Here is a 16,516-nt window from a genome sequence, read left to right as displayed (position 1 = left end):
GGGGGGGGGGGTCAGGGCTAGGTATGGGGGAGGAATGGAGTCCCATAGTGGGGGACTGACAGGCCAAGCCCCCTGCCATGGCGGGGGCACAGCCCCGGCTCCAGAGCTGGCCACAGCTGCGGGACAGGGGTGTGCGGCCCAGCTGCAGGGCTAGAGCTGCGGGGTCCTGGTTCCAGCCAGCCCCAGTTTTAGGGCAGGGGCGCACAGTCCCACCTCTGCCTCCTGAAGCTGTAGAAGTCACGGAGGCCCAGTAAAGTCATGGAATCCATGACTGCCATGACCTCCATGACTAAATCATAGCCTTACTCATCACTGATCTCTGCCTTGCCAGCCAGCAGCAAACGGGAATAAACACAGACAGAAGCAATTAAAAACACTCAGGGACACACATGGATCCTTGGTGTAACTCTATTGACTTCAGCAGAGTCACACCAGGCTGGGATTTGGCCTGTTGACTCATGTAAAAGATTTTCCATTCACTCCCACCAACTATAAGGCAAAAGAAATTATTGATAAAACATCTTAAACAGAATTTCCAAAAAAGGATCAATGGCTCTCCAACAAGAGATGCAGTTCTGACACATCTGATGACATAGGTCAAGACACAGAAAATGCAGCTCGCCATTGGACCAAATGGGAAACCAGCCAGTTACAAACTGGTAAGGGAAGTTCCCTGCATAAGCCAAACAAGCCCACTATTAGCTCTCAGAAATAAATGAAAAATCAGAGCTGTGTGAGGGGGCTCATTTTAATCTGACCCTTGGTGAGTTCTCGGTGCCTTTGAAACATCCCATACTTTGGTTTGTTGTTTTAAGTGTAATGTCCCAGCCAGGATTTATGCACTTGCTTACCTTTGCAGGCTGTGAGTTGCTCCATTGATTTCCCTTGGATAATTTGCAGTGTATAGTGTTAAGCATGGGCAGGACTAGGAGCCTAACTGAGTTTGACTAGCTAGGTGTCTTCTACATAGGGGGAAATCAAGAGCAGAAATGATATAAACTCATGTCAACTGATGATATAACAGGGCTAACTGCCTGTGATGGGGTGTTCACTCCACACCAACCCTGAGGGATTAAAATGGCACAGATAAATCAAATTAACCCTGCAGGCCACACCTGGTGGAGAGTCAGGCTTAATTGAAAATGACTAATGGCTGATGGGGAGGGGTGACTTAGGTATACAGCTAGGAAGTTTGTGGTAGAAAGGGGCTGTAGTATGGAAGGTAGCAGTTAATCTATGGGTTAAAGAGAGAAAAGGAAGAAACCTAGAGAGAGAAGCCCTAGGATCCTGGCCCTGAGGGTAGGGTTTACCCAGAAGCATGGAGAAGACAGCCCGTGGGAGGTGTAGTAGGAAGGAGCATCAAGGTGAAGGATTGTGCAGACCTTGGCTGCAGATTATAGGGTCCCTGGACTAGAACCTAGAGTAGCAAGTGAGCTTGGGTTCCCCTACCAGCTGCTGAGAAGTAGCACAGGATTGTGGGAGATATCACCTTGCCAGCTGGTCTGGAAGGACTCTGTTGTCCCTGAAGGGGAGGACTATAGTAACCTGCCTGGAGGGCTGAGTCACGAAGAGGAAGTAACCTGAGCCCAGAGGCAGAGCCTATGGGGTGAGCAGCCAAAGGAGGGGGCATCAGACTGGATGAGAGCTAATCCCCGGATGAGACTCAAGGAGGCCTCCCTGCGGTGAGTGTACCTCCAGGATACTGACATAGCTGGGCTCTCTACAGATCTGCCTTGTTTCCAGTGTGGCTTTTGGGTTTCTAGGTCATGTTTCTTAGTAATGTCATCAAAGGGAAAAAATAACCAATTTGTCTTTCTAAAAATAAAAGCACTCCCCTCAAGCCACGTTCGAGTCCCCTGCACTTGTCACGGTGTCGGACACTGAGCTGCCTCTTCTGCTCTCCAACAGCATCGGCAGGCTGGGCTTACCGCTGGGAGCGGTTGGGAAAACAGCCACTCGGACTGACAGGCCTCCCAGAGTGATGGAGGGTCTGAGACAGCCAGGCTAGTCCAGGGGTTTCTGAAAATGCAGTGCTAATTTCTGTCCCTGTTTGGGGCCTGACCCAAAAACCCACTGCAGTTGAGGGGAGTCTCTCCATTGGCTTCAGCAGGCTCCAGAGCAGGACCCCTGAGTGACTGTGTAATGAATTCAGTGGTGTTCCCCCAACAAAGAGCCTTACAGCCAGCAGATGGGGATTCGTTTGCTCACAAAGGCAAGTGGTGCTCATGTGAAATTGTGCTAAAGGAACCCAGCAGAGTTCAGGGCTGGGGCCCACTGCAGGCAGCCAGAGGTGGGAATGCTCCACTGCCCCTGCTCAGGGGCCTTAAGGCAGGGTAGGTGAAACAGAATGGGGCTCCTCTGGGCCCAGCGGTAGGAGAAGGGGTGTGGGGTCTATTTGGACTGTATGGGTCACAGCTGCTTAGAAGCTGCCCCCTTGGAAACGACACATGGCAAAGGAACCCAGGTTGGCATGAAGCAGCTGGTTGGTGAGGGAAAGGCTGCTGTGTGCGGGATGGTGGTGAAAGGGATGCTGTCACCCTCCGTGGGTTCCTGCAAAGCCTAGCAATAGGCCAAGCCCTCCTTGTGAGGCTAAAGTGAGCTGGGCTGGGCCTGGCCTTCGCTGCACTGGAGTAGACAACGTGCTGTCTGGGATCTGGGCAGAGCAGTGTTCTTCTGGGCACCATGCACTGCAGAAGCCTCTGCCAGAGGCGCTCAGCTTTAACCCAACCCCACTGGCCATGCTTTCTGGAAGTTTCTAGAGTAAATCTAGCCAGAAAAGTCCAAGTAGGAACAGACCCTCCACAGCTGTAATCCCCCAGAAACCGGAGGTGGCAGGTACTCCCTGCACGGTCCCTTCCTGGAGCACCTAGTCTTTGAAAGCAATTCCTTATGTCCCATTCGACGTAAGGCTGGAGCCAGCATAGGGGTGCATTGTACCATGCATTTAGCTATTAGGGTCTTCAGCATCAAGAGCAGAAAATACAATTATGTGAGTGTCTCTCCCTCCTCCCACCCAAGGGGCACAACCTGCCCCAAACCGAGCCATTAACAAACAGCAGGGCTGGCGGCTCTGGAAAGGCACCAACATTTCTTGTTCGTAGCCTGGGTAAAGGTTCATTCTTTCTTTGTAGAAGCCAGGCCCCCTTTGTAACATTTAGGGATCTGTAACCTGGGGCAACAAGCTAACTTGGTTCAGTTTGCTTTATAAAGATTAGCAAAGATTTCCCTTGAGAGCCTCTTGTTCCATGAGACCCAGGGACAGACCGCCAGCGGGCATCAATTTGACATGGCTCCCTTGAGTTCAGAGCAATGACACTGATTTACATCAACTGAGGCTCTATCCCATTGTAGTTAAGTGCAGAAAATAGCTATTCTAGAGCTTCTCTGCCCTCCTGTAACCACAGGGAAATACTAATCTAACTCCCTTTTTAAATGAATGGGATTTGCTCCCTTCTAGTGCTCTGCAAGGGTATCATGTCTCCACGTCCAGTGCAGATATATCATCTTTCTCAAGTGCAAAAGTAGCTTCTAGGCAGTCCCGGTGCCTACAGAGATGGGAGGAATTTGGGAAACCTCTAAAAGATTTAAAAAACTAAACAAACCCCACAGCCTGATTTAGGGCATTCCTTGGCCTGTATTGCAGCAAAGCAGGAGGCTTTAGCACACAAACCCCAGCTCAGCATTGCTCAACTGCTAGGTTGGTTGTTCTATTTGTGTCCAAAGGCAACGAGCATTGTGCAAAGCTTAGAAGGTGGGGGTGGGTTGGGATGGAATGAGACTTCTGTACTACTCCACACTGAGTGTATGAAAATGGGGGGGGAGGAGGGGAACTGTATTTCTGTGCACTGTTAACACACTTATCCATACTGGGTCATTGGTTGTGCAGGAAACCAGAGCCAGCCATTTGTGTTTGCAGTGACCTGAGTGGCACAGGCATTTCCTGCAAATCAGGCCTGCAATTGCTTAGCTATAGGCCTTGAAAATTTGCCTTAATGTCATAAATGAATTGTATGCAAATGAAAATACTTTGATTGCATGGCCTCCACTGGAGCATACCTACAAGCATCATTTTCTGAGCCAGTATGGCTGGGGGATCAAGGGGAGGGGCATTGGGATGGTCAAAGCTCTAAAAATTTTCTTGTAGCCACAGCCAATTTTTTTTCGTGGCCTCAGCTGAAAAAATTACATTACATTTACCTTCAGTATTGACTTCTAGGGATGATTTAATCACTCTGCAGCCACCAAGATCAGGAAAAGCAGGTTAGAACTAAAGGGGAAAGCGACAAGACTAGACCTCAGGACGCATTAGAATTAATAAGTGGTTGTTGTTTTAAACTGAGATGTTCTGATTTTAATTTATTGCCATCCACGGTGCATGGTCCTGGGCTCCCTGCCAAGCCTCCTCCTAAAGCCTGGAACCAATTGCTATGTGAGCTCTCACCATCTACTTGTGAATGAACCATTGCTGCAGGGACTCCTTAACTGGGAAATCTGCTTTCCTTTTTATGGTCCCTGATCACTATAGTATCTGTGCACCTTGATGCTGGGGAGAGGGTGTTTCCCTGGAAACCAAGCAGAGCCCCGTAGAGAGGGGACTCTTCATGTAGAGGCCAAGGATGCTGGGTTTTAATAGGCAGCTTTCTTGCTGTAGAAACAAAGGCTGTAAATATCGAGCTGTATCTTTGGGTCTGGCTGAGCTGGGCTCAGTTTGGGATGTGACGAGCTGCGAAAGGTGATTCTGAGCCACTTCTTTGTTCCTCTGATCCCAGGGTGGGCTGGGGACTGGTCCAGCAGGGACCACTCTGCCAGCTAGAGACTGCTGGAGTGTCACATCCCTTCCAGCTCCTTACACTGGTAGAGAGGTGGGAGCTGGGAGTAGATGCCATAGAGCCAGCTTTATGCCATGCCAGAATTCCCCTCTATTAGGGAACCCCAGCTACCAGGAGGGGGACTGAGGACTTGGCCTGTTGGCGTTTTGAGTTCACCAGTACAGGGAGCTGCTGTGAGCTCAAGCCTAGAATCACTTTGGGAGCTAGGATGTTGCAGATTACTGACAGGACAGGAAATACAGCAAAGGCTGCAGACCGAGGGATCAAATGCACGCACGTGCGTGCACACACACACACAGGTTTCCTATTAGGGTTGCTGTTAGAAAAGCTCCTGGCTCAGTGTTAATCACACAGATATTTTTCTTATCCCAGGCTCTATAGTTTTGAAACTGAGTATTTGTTGAATGGTGAAATGTATTTTTTTTTTTTTTTAAAAGGCAGGTTTTTGGAGGACAATGTGGATGCTCCATCATTTAAAGGTTTCAGAACATAATATGGTCACAAATCCAATGAAGCCCTGTTTGTTGTATCTGTGCAGATGAATAATCAAGGTGTGTGGTTTCTGCGATGAGATGTCCCAACTGGCCATCTGTGCAAGCAGCTAGGGTAGTGTACACAGGCACACAGCTGCTAACTGATTCAAAGGGATCAAATGTGCATGTACACAGTTATGCCTGTGCATGTGTGGAAAATCTGGGCCTAAAACCCCTGCCAACAACCCCTGCTGATTTTCATTCAGCTGTAGGGATGGCAGCTCTCAGCAACATGGCAGCATAGAAGCAGCTGCTCAGAGGGAAGAGTTAGACAACGAGAAATAGCTGTTTAGTCCTTTCAAATCCACTGCAGGAAGGACAACATGGGGTGCATTGTAAACTGGTTCCAAGAGAGACATTGAGTGATGAAAGGCAGCTAGACTGTATTATTCATCAGAGTCTTCCAGTATCAAGAAATCAACATCGCTGTGATCCAAGCCTCACTCATTCTCTCAGTGAGAAGTGATCACTGAGGAATTACCCTTCTGCTTTTGGGAGTCTACCAGCTCCTACTACACAATAAAAGAAGGGGTTTCCCTTCACTCCTTAAATATTCCAGTAGCAAAATGTATTTAAATGTGAAAAACATGTTAACTGAAAGAATTATGCAAATTAAAAAGCATGTAAAGTAATTTTATATCTATGCATGGAATGCAAACTGTATATTTTATTAAAGATCTAAGTGACCCACTCTGCAGCCTACTTCTCTTTCTGGGGCAGCTCAAAGCTTTAATGTTATGCAAAATTAAATTGGCTTGTTTTTAGGTTGGCTGAAACTTCAATAGCTGGGGGCAAACTTCCTATTTCCAGAATGACTTGATAGACACAGCAAACCAGTGTATTTATGGCAATGCCCTGTTGTGTACCACGTGGTACATGGGTCTGATTCCTGATTTGCAGAGAGACAATCATAGAAGGAGGGTGCCTGTGACAAGCTCCTTTAAAAACAGCCTTAGACATTTGTGAGTATTTACCAGGGAAGGTCAGTGAGCTGGAACAGAGTGAGGTGTCTGTTGCTGACACCTAAATAGCTTGGAGGATCTGGGCCCTAGTCCTGACCTGGTTAATTCATCACCATTTTTTTTTTTTTTTTTGGTCCTTCTTGTCTTCCTGCCATGCCCCCTCTCTACACAGACACACCACACACCCCAAGCTGTTCGGGCTAAACACGTCTAGTTCCATAGCATGGATATCTGTAAAATGGAGTTAACATCCTGAGAGCTCTCCTAGGGCAGCTGAAGTAACTGTGCCTCTCCCACTGCCTTTCCCCTAGAAGGCAGGCTAAGGGACCTTACACATTGCTGAGACACTTGGATTTTACCTCCTGGTAAATTTAGGATCAGCCACCCCACCAGTAATTTACACTTAGTTCATTAAACTGTCTGTCTGTGTCGTATGAACACGTGCCAGGCAACTGGGTGTGAGACATGCATGGAAAGGATCCTTAACATTAAAAACTAATGTTGCATTTCCTAGGCATAAAGCAAGCCCCATTTGAACTCTGGCTCCCTCATCCCATAAAAAGGCTGTTCTGACTTCACAGGTCTATCAAAAGCAGTTGGAAACAAAGAAGCAATTTGCAGGGTTGTGTGTTAAGAGGCTGTACGGTCCTGGGGCTCTGTAAACTATCAGGAATGGAAGGCTTTAAACTGAGTGGTGGCTTCCCCCTTCTCCATCTGGTAAATGTGGTTCCAGAAGGCTGCAGCTGAGTGTAGCTGTTTCTCCTAATAACCTGCCCTGCTTTAAAATCAACCTTTAACCCAAGTCTGGTGGGAAACTTCTGACCTAAAAATAAAAAGGGCTAAATTTAAAAACAGACTTTTTGTTGTTGTGGTCATAACCTCTGTTTCAGCTATTTAAACATAAGAACATCCATACTGGGTCCATCTAGTCCAGTATCCTGTCTTCCAGCAGTGGCCAATGTCAGGTGCCCCAGAGGGAATGAACAGAACAGGTAATCATCAAGTGATCCATCCCCTGTCACCCATTCCCAGCTTCTAACAAACGGAGGCTAGGGACACCATCCCTGCCCATACTGGCTAATAACCATTGATGGACCTATCCTCCATGAATTTATCTAGTTCTTTTTTAAATTCTGTTATAGTCTTGGCCTTCACAACATCCTCTAGCAAGGAGTTCCACAGGTTGATTGTGCATTGTGTAGAAAAAAATTACCTCCATTTGGGGTGTTTTTGTTTTTTAAACCTGCTGCCTATTACTTTCATTTGGTGACCCCTAGTTCTTGTGTTATGAGAAGGAGTAAATAACACTTCCTTACTTACTTTCTCCACACCAGTCATGATTTTATAGACCTCTATCATATTCCCCCCCCTTAATCGTCTTTTTTTTCCAAGCTGAAAAAAAGTCTTTTCCAGTCTTATTAATCTCTCCTCATATGGCAGCCGTTCCATACCCCTAATCATCTTTGTTGCCCTTTTCTGAACATTTTCCAATTCCTTTTTTGAGATGGGCGACTACATCTACATGCAGTATTCAAGATGTGGGCATACCATGGATTTATATAGAGGCAATATATTTTCTGTCTTATTATCTATCCCTTTCCTAATGATTCCTAACATTCTGTTAACATTTTTGACCTCCGCTGCACATGGAGTGGATGTTTTCAGAAAACTATCCACAATGACACCAAGATCTTTCTTGAGGGGTAACAGCTAATTTAGTCCCCATCTTTTTATATGTATAGTTGGGATTATGTTTTCCAGTGTGCATTACTTTGTATTTATCAACATTAACAACCTCTTTAAAGGCATCTTTGCAGTAAAAGGCTTGTGGGTTTTATAGAAGCCAGTGGCTCTCAACTTTTACAGACTACAGTACTCCTTTCAGGAGTCTGATTTGTCTTTCTTTCATACCTCAAGTTTCACTTCTCTTAAACTACTTGCTTACAAAATCAGACTTAAACATACAAAAGTGTCACAGCACACTATTACTGACAAATTGCTTACTTTCTCCTTTTTACTGTGTAATTATAAAATCAACTATAATATAAATATTTTACTTACACTTCACTGTATAGTTTATAGAGCAGTACAAATAAGTCATTGCCTGTAGGAAATTTTAGCTTGTACTGACTGCTCTAGGGCTTTTTATGGAGCCTGTTGTAAAACTATGCAAATATCTAGATGAGTTGATGTACCCCCCCAGAAGATCTCTGAATACCCTCAGGGTTGTGTGAACCCCTGGCTGAGAAAATTCCAACTATTTCTCTCTGGGATGAGCTTGTGTGAAGCTAGCAGATTAACCACTAATGGCATACCTACAATTTAGCAGAAAGGAGGAGAGAGCTCTCAGGCCCTCTGTATTCAGACAGATTAAGGAACTGGTCCCCCTGCTCCTGAACCGTATCAACATAAAGGAAAAACAGTTGTTCCTTTGAGCCACGTGCCAGTCAGGCTAAGGTTTGCATGATGTCCACGACAGGAAAAATACCTGCTGCATTTCTTGTACCTCTTATTGACCTAGGGAGAATCACAAGATGGTAGGAAATGGAGGAAAATAATGCACATTGACATTCTCCTGCAATACTTAGGCCTGTGAGAAGGCCTTGGATTTTTGGTGATAATAGTTAAACAGAGGAAGGCGATCCCACTGGTTAGAGCTAGCCTGCAATTTGTTGTACCTGACCCCAGGTCTGCCAGCTGTCCTGTGTGACCTTGGGCAAGTCACTTAGGCCCAGATCCATAAAGAGACGTAGGCACCTAAGTCCCAGTCTTGACTCCACTGTGATCCAAACGTCTGTCAAACCCCGTGAGTCTCTCCACTCACTCAGCCCCTATGTCTTCAGTGGAAAAGTTCCCTTGGTGCCTTTGTTTCGGCCACTGGGCGTGTGCACAGCTGCCTCCCTCCAGGCAGCCAGATGCCCATCTCCCATCTAAGCCCCAGAGCAATCCACAAACAGGGGGAGACAGTTGTTCGGCCACCTAAGTTTCCTGGGAGTAGGCATCCTTTGAGCGCACCTATCGTAGCTGTTCCCATTCAAAGCCTGGCCTGAACAGGTGGTGCTGCTGCCCACCAGATGTGCGGTGTTTAGCCCAGGGGTTAGAGCTCTCCCCTGGCTTCAGTTCCTTTCCTCCTTCTACGGGAACTAAACCTGGGTCTCCACATCCCAGGTGAGGGCTGTAACTATTGGGCTGAAAAGTTATATACCCTCTTCCTTCTCTAGCCATTTTGAGTAGCACAAAGCAGGCACCTGACTCATTCCCAGAAGAAGCCTGGATTTACATGCCTATTTCTGAGAAGGGTGGGGCTTAGGCCACCTGCTCACAGTAGCTTCTCCCCTTGGTTAGTTTTGGTGGCTTCCCAGCTAGTGTGTTGGTTTTTGTGGATAGCATGTAAGGCACCTCTTTCCCTGGGCATTGTATAGCCTGGCTGTCTCTCAGGCATTGTGCATTGCAGTGGTGTTCCTGTGACTCTTTTTCCCCAGGCACTTATGAATTGGGCACTATGATTCTCAGCCTTGCAATGCTGAGTTCTCTTTGTGGATCTGGGCCTTAGCCTCTCTGTGATGTTCCCCGTCTGTCATGGGAATGATAGCACTGCCTACCTGACAGGGTGTTACAAGGATAAATACAGCCGAGCCTGAGATGCTCAGACACTGCAGAGGTGCTGGGAGCCATGTAAGTACCTCAGAGAGACAGAAGAAAACAGCAATCATAGAGCTTGGACTCTTCAACAGATAGATAGATAAGGCATTATGTCTGCCACTTGACAATGAGGTGGCTGATTAACCCAGTTGAACTACAGGTAAGTAGCATTAACCAGTAACTTCACAGCCAGCAGCACTCAGGAACTAAGGGTGAATGGGATTCTGTAGGGGGCCCAGGATAATGTAGAACTGCCTGACATTCACTCACTTTTACAAGCAAGGTGCTTTGCTCTGCACCTTAGGCTCAGCGTAATCTCAGCCCCTGTCATGAAAGTAAAACAAAATGAAAATCTCTGCTGGCAACTACTACTTTTTGCTGATTGAAAATGTACTCCTGGCAGGCTCCCGGAATTAAAATACAGACCTGACACGAATGTCAGTGAATACTATTGCTATATTCTTCCTTTAGAGGGGCTGTGAGAACTGGGTAACCTCAACTCTCAAATGACCTAGGGGACAGAAAAGCATCTAGATTCAGATACTTGTGATCTTACTTCTGGACTTCTTTGCTTCCCCTCCGCTCATTAGATATTTAAACCCAGGTGATCTGGGAGTCCTTGCGGATAATGAAATGCTGAGTAACTTAAACTTGTACTAGAGATCAAGTAGTTAATACACTGCTGCCTTATTTGAAATATGCCTCCTAGGGCTCTAAACTTTAGCCACCTGGGGGTTCCTCCTGCAACCTGTACTCAGACAAGCAATTCTATAGAAGTCAAAAGGATTGCTCCCAGGAGGCAGGGGCACAGGATTGGTCACACAATGGAGCGGAAGGGCAGTCACTTTCTTTTCTATGAAAATCCCAGGTGCCAGACAGTCTGCTGGGTGCATGTTGAGCCGTGCGAGCCAGGCCCTGGAGCCTCCATGCCAGCATCACCGTACCAAAGCCAAGCTGTTTAACTCCCAGGCTGTGGTCACCCCTGCTTTTAACAATAGTTGGGAAAACGCTGTGTGGTCCATCTTGCTCATAGGTCTGGAAGTGCCTCCCCCCAGATAAACTAATAGGCTGGAATAATGACTGAGCACTGAGATAGTGCTTTATACCCTCAGAGAACTTCACAAGCATCAAATAGTTACACCGTACAATGACCCGTGAGGGTTAACTATTAGCAACCCCACTTTGTAACTGTGATATAACAATCCACCAGGAATACCCTCCTTTTGTGTTGGTCTCCTACTCATGCTCTGTAGCACACGCTTGCCCTCTTTTATAGGAACTTTTCCCCAGCATACCTTTTTGCTGCTGGCGTTGTACAGTTGGCAGAATCAATTAGCTGTGTCTCTGAAGTAGCCCTTGCTGCTTTCCAAAAACCAAACCCCATGCTCTTCTCTAGGAGACTCTCTGCATTGACATTGACTCTTTGTCCTTGAAATGTTCCAGGCAGATAGCTCAAATGACAAACTCAGAAGAGCTGGAGTGGTTCCTGTACTCTGACTTCTACAAGACTTTGAAACCACCTTTCTGGTTTCTAAACCACCTGTCCCCAGGGAAGGAATTGCAATGTTTAGGGAGGGAAGTGTAGGCCTCTACTGTTTAAAGAGTTATCAAGCTGTCTTTTTAGCTAGAATTGACCAAATGATTAGCAACAAACTGGGATTTAATTTTCACCTACTTTTACAGCTAGAAAAAAATTATAAAAACACCTTTTTTAAATTCTAGCCCACTGTGCTCTATGAAATGACAATGCTACCCTATTTTTACCAGAATTTCATATGGAAAACCTGTCTGAACCGTAGTGCTAGAGCAAAACCAGTAACACCTGGGGCAAATTCTGCCGCCCTCAATTGAGCAAAACCACCATTGTCTTCAAAGGCCACTCTGCTCAGTTGAGAACCACAGAATGAGATTGAAGGATTAGGATCATTCGAGCCTCTCCAGCTCTTTGTGAGGATGCAAAGAATTGTATTACTAAGTAATTATATCAGGATTAGAAGCCTATTGGGAAACCCTAATGGCTAGCATACGAGATAAAACTTGTGGTGCTAGAGTTTGTCAGAGCTAGAAAGAAGTCAGAGCATAAAGGTTGGACTGTGTGACTCAAAAAAATAAGTGATTATAGCCCATTGTGTTACCAACCATGCTTCACTGCATGAATCCAAGCGCAAAAAAGGGCTGCAAAAACCAGCTGTAGGGTTGAAAGCATAATCTGTAAGAACAGTACCAGACTCGCTCGCTTTCATGGGGCCCCTTAAGTGAACATTGTCACGATGGTGCGGTCTTCATAATCTTGGTAATCAAATTCCCTAATCATTTTTCATAAGACTGATTGTATTTTCATGTGGTACAGTAGGTAAATCAATTAAACACTTTATCAAGTTGTTGCTACAAAAGCTGCTCTCCAGGCTGAGAAAAATGATTAATTGATATTGATTAGTTTGCCTTGAGATGATGATGAAAAGGTAATCTGATTAAGTATTTTCTTCTAGCTAAAGGTTATAAAACTAAGATTAAAAGGAGAGTTAATTTAATTACCTTTTATCACTGTATTACCTACTTCAAATGCTCAAAAACTATGAGTCAGGCCCCCAAAAAACTCATGAGATTAAAAACAAGCAAATCCCACACATTTGGGGTTATTTGCTTTCTGGTTTTTGAGCCTTTAAATTGTTGCAGTTGGGTGATGGCATCAGACTTTTCTCTACAGCAATGAGGGCTAGAAACTCCTTTTTTAAAATGAAAGCTGAGATTCTCTTAGTCATGTCTCTCTAAGTGCGGGTTTTAAGCAAAACATCAGATCTCTCCAGCCTCCCAATAAAATTATGAATTAGCCACACTAATATAGAAAATTCTGCTAAAGGAAAATATTTCTGCAATTTATTTGCTTTATGCATTTGATAGCATTCTGTGTGTAGTCTGTCAGATTTTTCTTGTTTTTGTGTGCCTTTCACACAGCAAGGGGGGAGTGCAAACATAAAATAAATAGGAAGATTTTATTGTAAAACCACAACAGATGGTAGGGAGGACACGGGTGTGTGAAGTGGTCTTTACAGCTTGTTTTTGCAATGTGCATATAAAGGAATATCCTAGAGCTTCTGGTAGAGATCATGCAGATAAACAAGTAGCTTTTTGCAGATGAGTGTGTTCGGTAGCTGAGTTCTCTGCATGCACAATGAATGGAAGAGTCCATTTTATACTATTGTCCCTAGCTCAGGACTCCTTAATTTTGCCAAAGTTGTATCTCAGTTTCTGAACTAGCTGTTCAGTGGTGGTGTGCTGGAGACTGCTGAAATCCATGCCTGTAACACTGGGGTTTTTTTTGGTTTCCATTGCTGTGCAATACATAAGATTGCATGAGAATATAAATATTTCTTTGAGAAACCGCAATCTTCAGGCAGGGTCTCCAAGAGAACATCTTTGGATGTAGTGGAAAAATGTTCAGTTCTCCCACGGTTCATTTGCTGTTTGCATATTTTCCCAGTATTTCTGTAGTCTTACACAATTCCATGGTACAGATATTAAATCGGTCTGTTGTCTGTGTTTTAGCTCCAATGGGGGCTTTCTGGAGACCCATAGCAATCAGTTGAGAAACAATGTTATACTTTACATTTTGCATTTATTGTGATATAGTTGTAATACAAATATTCACTTATTTTTCTAGTGTTAAGGGAGTCCTCCCATGTGCATGGTTGCAAGTGTCCAGTTCTATATCCATGACATGAGTAATGGTATTTTAAGCATTGGTAACAAATTTAATTAAAACCACTCAAATTTTTGACTAAATTTCAAGTTCTCCCTTTAACTATCTCTTTAAGATTGTTGGATAGACCATAGCATTAAGCTACTCAGGAAGCTGGCTAGGAAGAATTTTGGGCTATTGTGTGTAAACATTCAACAGAGAAAAGAGTACAATGACAATAATACAAACAAGGGAGCAGACAAAGCAGGATGCTGCGTTCCAACAAACATGCATGCAACCAAATCATGAGTCCATCAAGATGTTAAACAACTCCAAATCCTAGAACTGGAAGGGACCTCGAGAGGTCATTTAGTCCCCTACACTCATGGCAGGACTAATTATCTAGACAATTCCTACCAGGTATTTATCTAACCTGCTCTTAAAAATCTCCAATGATGGAGATTCCACAATCTTCCTAAGCAACGTATTCCAGTGCTCAACCACCCTGACAGTTATGAAGTTTTTTCCTAATGTCCAACGTAAACTGCCCTTGCTGCAATTTAAGCCCATTGCTTCTTGTCCTACCCTTAGGTTAAGAAAAACAAATTTTCTTCCTCCTCCTTGTAACAACCTTTTACTTATTAATAAAGGGAAAAGTTGGTAAGTCTTTGGCATATTTGTAGCAGGATCATTCCTATATCCTGTGAATGGTAGCTAAGTGGCTGCAGCGGTTTAGCATAAGTCATTTGTATAGTTCAACTTTTTCAATGGTCAGGACATCCCCCATTTTAACAAACCACTTATTAAAAGGAGGGAGGCTTGGGATGCCATTCAGCTGCATTGACCAACCAAGTAGCCAGTAAAGGATGCTGCAGTAAAGGACTGTGTTGGGCTGCAAACACCATCCTGGCCACTCTGAACGTAGAAGCCCTCTACACCAACATTCCACACAAAGATGGACTACAAGCCGTCAGGAACAGTATCCCCGAGAATGTCACGGCTAACCTGATGGCTGAACTTTGTGACTTTGTCCTCACCCATAACTATTTCACATTTGGGGACAATGTATACCTTCAAATCAGCGGTACTGCAATGGGTACCCGCATGGCCCCACAGTATGCCAACATTTTTATGGCTGACTTAGAACAACGCTTCCTCAACTCTCGTCCCCTAATACCCCTACTCTACTTGCACTACATTGATGACATCTTCATCATCTGGACCCATGGAAAAGAAGCCCTTGAGGAATTCCACCAGGATTTCAACAATTTCCATCCCACCATCAACCTCAGCCTAGACCAATCCACGCACGCGGCCAATTTCCTGGATACTACTGTGCTAATAAACGATGGTCCCATAAACACCACCCTGTACCGGAAACCTACTGACTGCTATACTTACCTACATGCCTCCAGCTTCCATCCAGGACACACCACACGATCCATTGTCTACAGCCAAGCTCTAAGATACAACCCACATTTACTCCAATCCCTCAGACAGAGACAAATACCTACAAGATCTCTATCAAGCATTCTTAAAAGTACAATAACCACCTGCTGAAGTGAAGAAACAGATTGACAGAGCCAGAAGAGTACCCAGAAGACACCTACTATAGGACAGGCCCAACAAAGAAAATAACAGAACGCCACTAGCTGTCACCTTCAGCCCCCAACTAAAACCTCTCCAGCGCTTCATCAAAGATTTACAACTTATCCTGAAAAATGATCCCTCACTCTCACAGATCTTGGGACAGACCAGTCCTGACTTGCAGACAGCCCCTCAACCTGAAGCAAATACTCTCCAGCAACCAAACAACAAAAACACTAACCCAGGAACCTATCCTTGCAACAAAGCCCATTGCCAACTGTGTCCACATATCTATTCAGGGGACACCATCATAAGGCCTAATCACATCATCCACACTATCAGAGGCTCGTTCACCTGCACATCTACCAATGTGATATATGCCATCATGTGCCAGCAATGCCCCTCTGCCATGTACATTGGCCAAACTGGACAGTCTCTATGCAAAAGAATAAATGGACACAAATCAGACGTTAAGAATTATAACGTTCAAAAACCAGTCGGAGAACACTTCAATCTCTCTGGGCACTCGATTACAGACCTAAAAGTGGCTATTCTTAAACAAAAAAAAGCTTCAAAAACAGACTCCAATGAGAGACTGCTGAATTGGAATTAATTTGCAAACTGGACACTGTTCAATTAGACTTGAATAAAGATTGGGAGTGGATGTGCCATTACACAAAGTAAAACTATTTCCCTATGTTTATTTCCCCCTATACTGTTCCTCAGACGTTCTTGTCAACCGCTGGAAATGGCCCACCTTAATTATCACTACAAAAGGTCCACCCCCACCCCCTGCTCTCCTGCTGGTAATAGCTCACCTAACCTGATCAATCTTGTTACAGGTGTGTATGCATCCAATGAAGTGAGCTGTAGCTCACAAAAGCTTATGCTCAAATAAATGTTAGTCTCTAAGGTGCCACAAGTCCTCCTTTTCTTCATGCAGCTCTAGCATATTTATTTTATGGGGAGAGTGGTGAAGTGGCATGGGCTGGGAGTGCAGGGGGAGCCAAATTCCATTAATATTTTAAACAAAACCTGGCTGTCTGCTGGGACTTTAACCACTTAACAGGGATTTAAATCAATTTGTGCTTAGAAGTAGCTGACTGGCATTTTGGGAGACTGAGGATATTTCTGCTGATCATGCTTTTTGTGTTTGTTCATCAGAGCAGAGGCAGGTTTTGTTCTCCTTCTGGCACAAAAATAGCTGGATCCAAGAGCAAGATGGAAGAGTTGTCAAACATTGTTTCTATAGCCTGATTCTAGCCTTCATCCCTTGTGCTCTTG

The 16,516-nt window shown here is 44.9% G+C and overlaps 1 long non-coding RNA gene across 1 annotated transcript; it reads left to right on the top strand.

Moving 5' to 3' along the window:
* Positions 1 to 18: 18 nt before the first annotated feature.
* On the top strand, positions 19 to 6,053 carry LOC119842100. Its single transcript, XR_005288671.2, has 2 exons — positions 19 to 1,682; positions 5,267 to 6,053. It is a non-coding gene; the product is annotated as an uncharacterized LOC119842100 (long non-coding RNA).
* The last annotated feature ends 10,463 nt before the right edge of the window (positions 6,054 to 16,516 follow it).

Source organism: Dermochelys coriacea, chromosome 13 (genome assembly GCF_009764565.3).
Source record: "Dermochelys coriacea isolate rDerCor1 chromosome 13, rDerCor1.pri.v4, whole genome shotgun sequence".
NCBI classification, from domain to species: Eukaryota; Metazoa; Chordata; order Testudines; family Dermochelyidae; genus Dermochelys; species Dermochelys coriacea.
The sequence above is the reverse complement of the archived record's forward strand: the minus strand, read 5'-3'. Positions and strand labels throughout refer to the sequence as shown.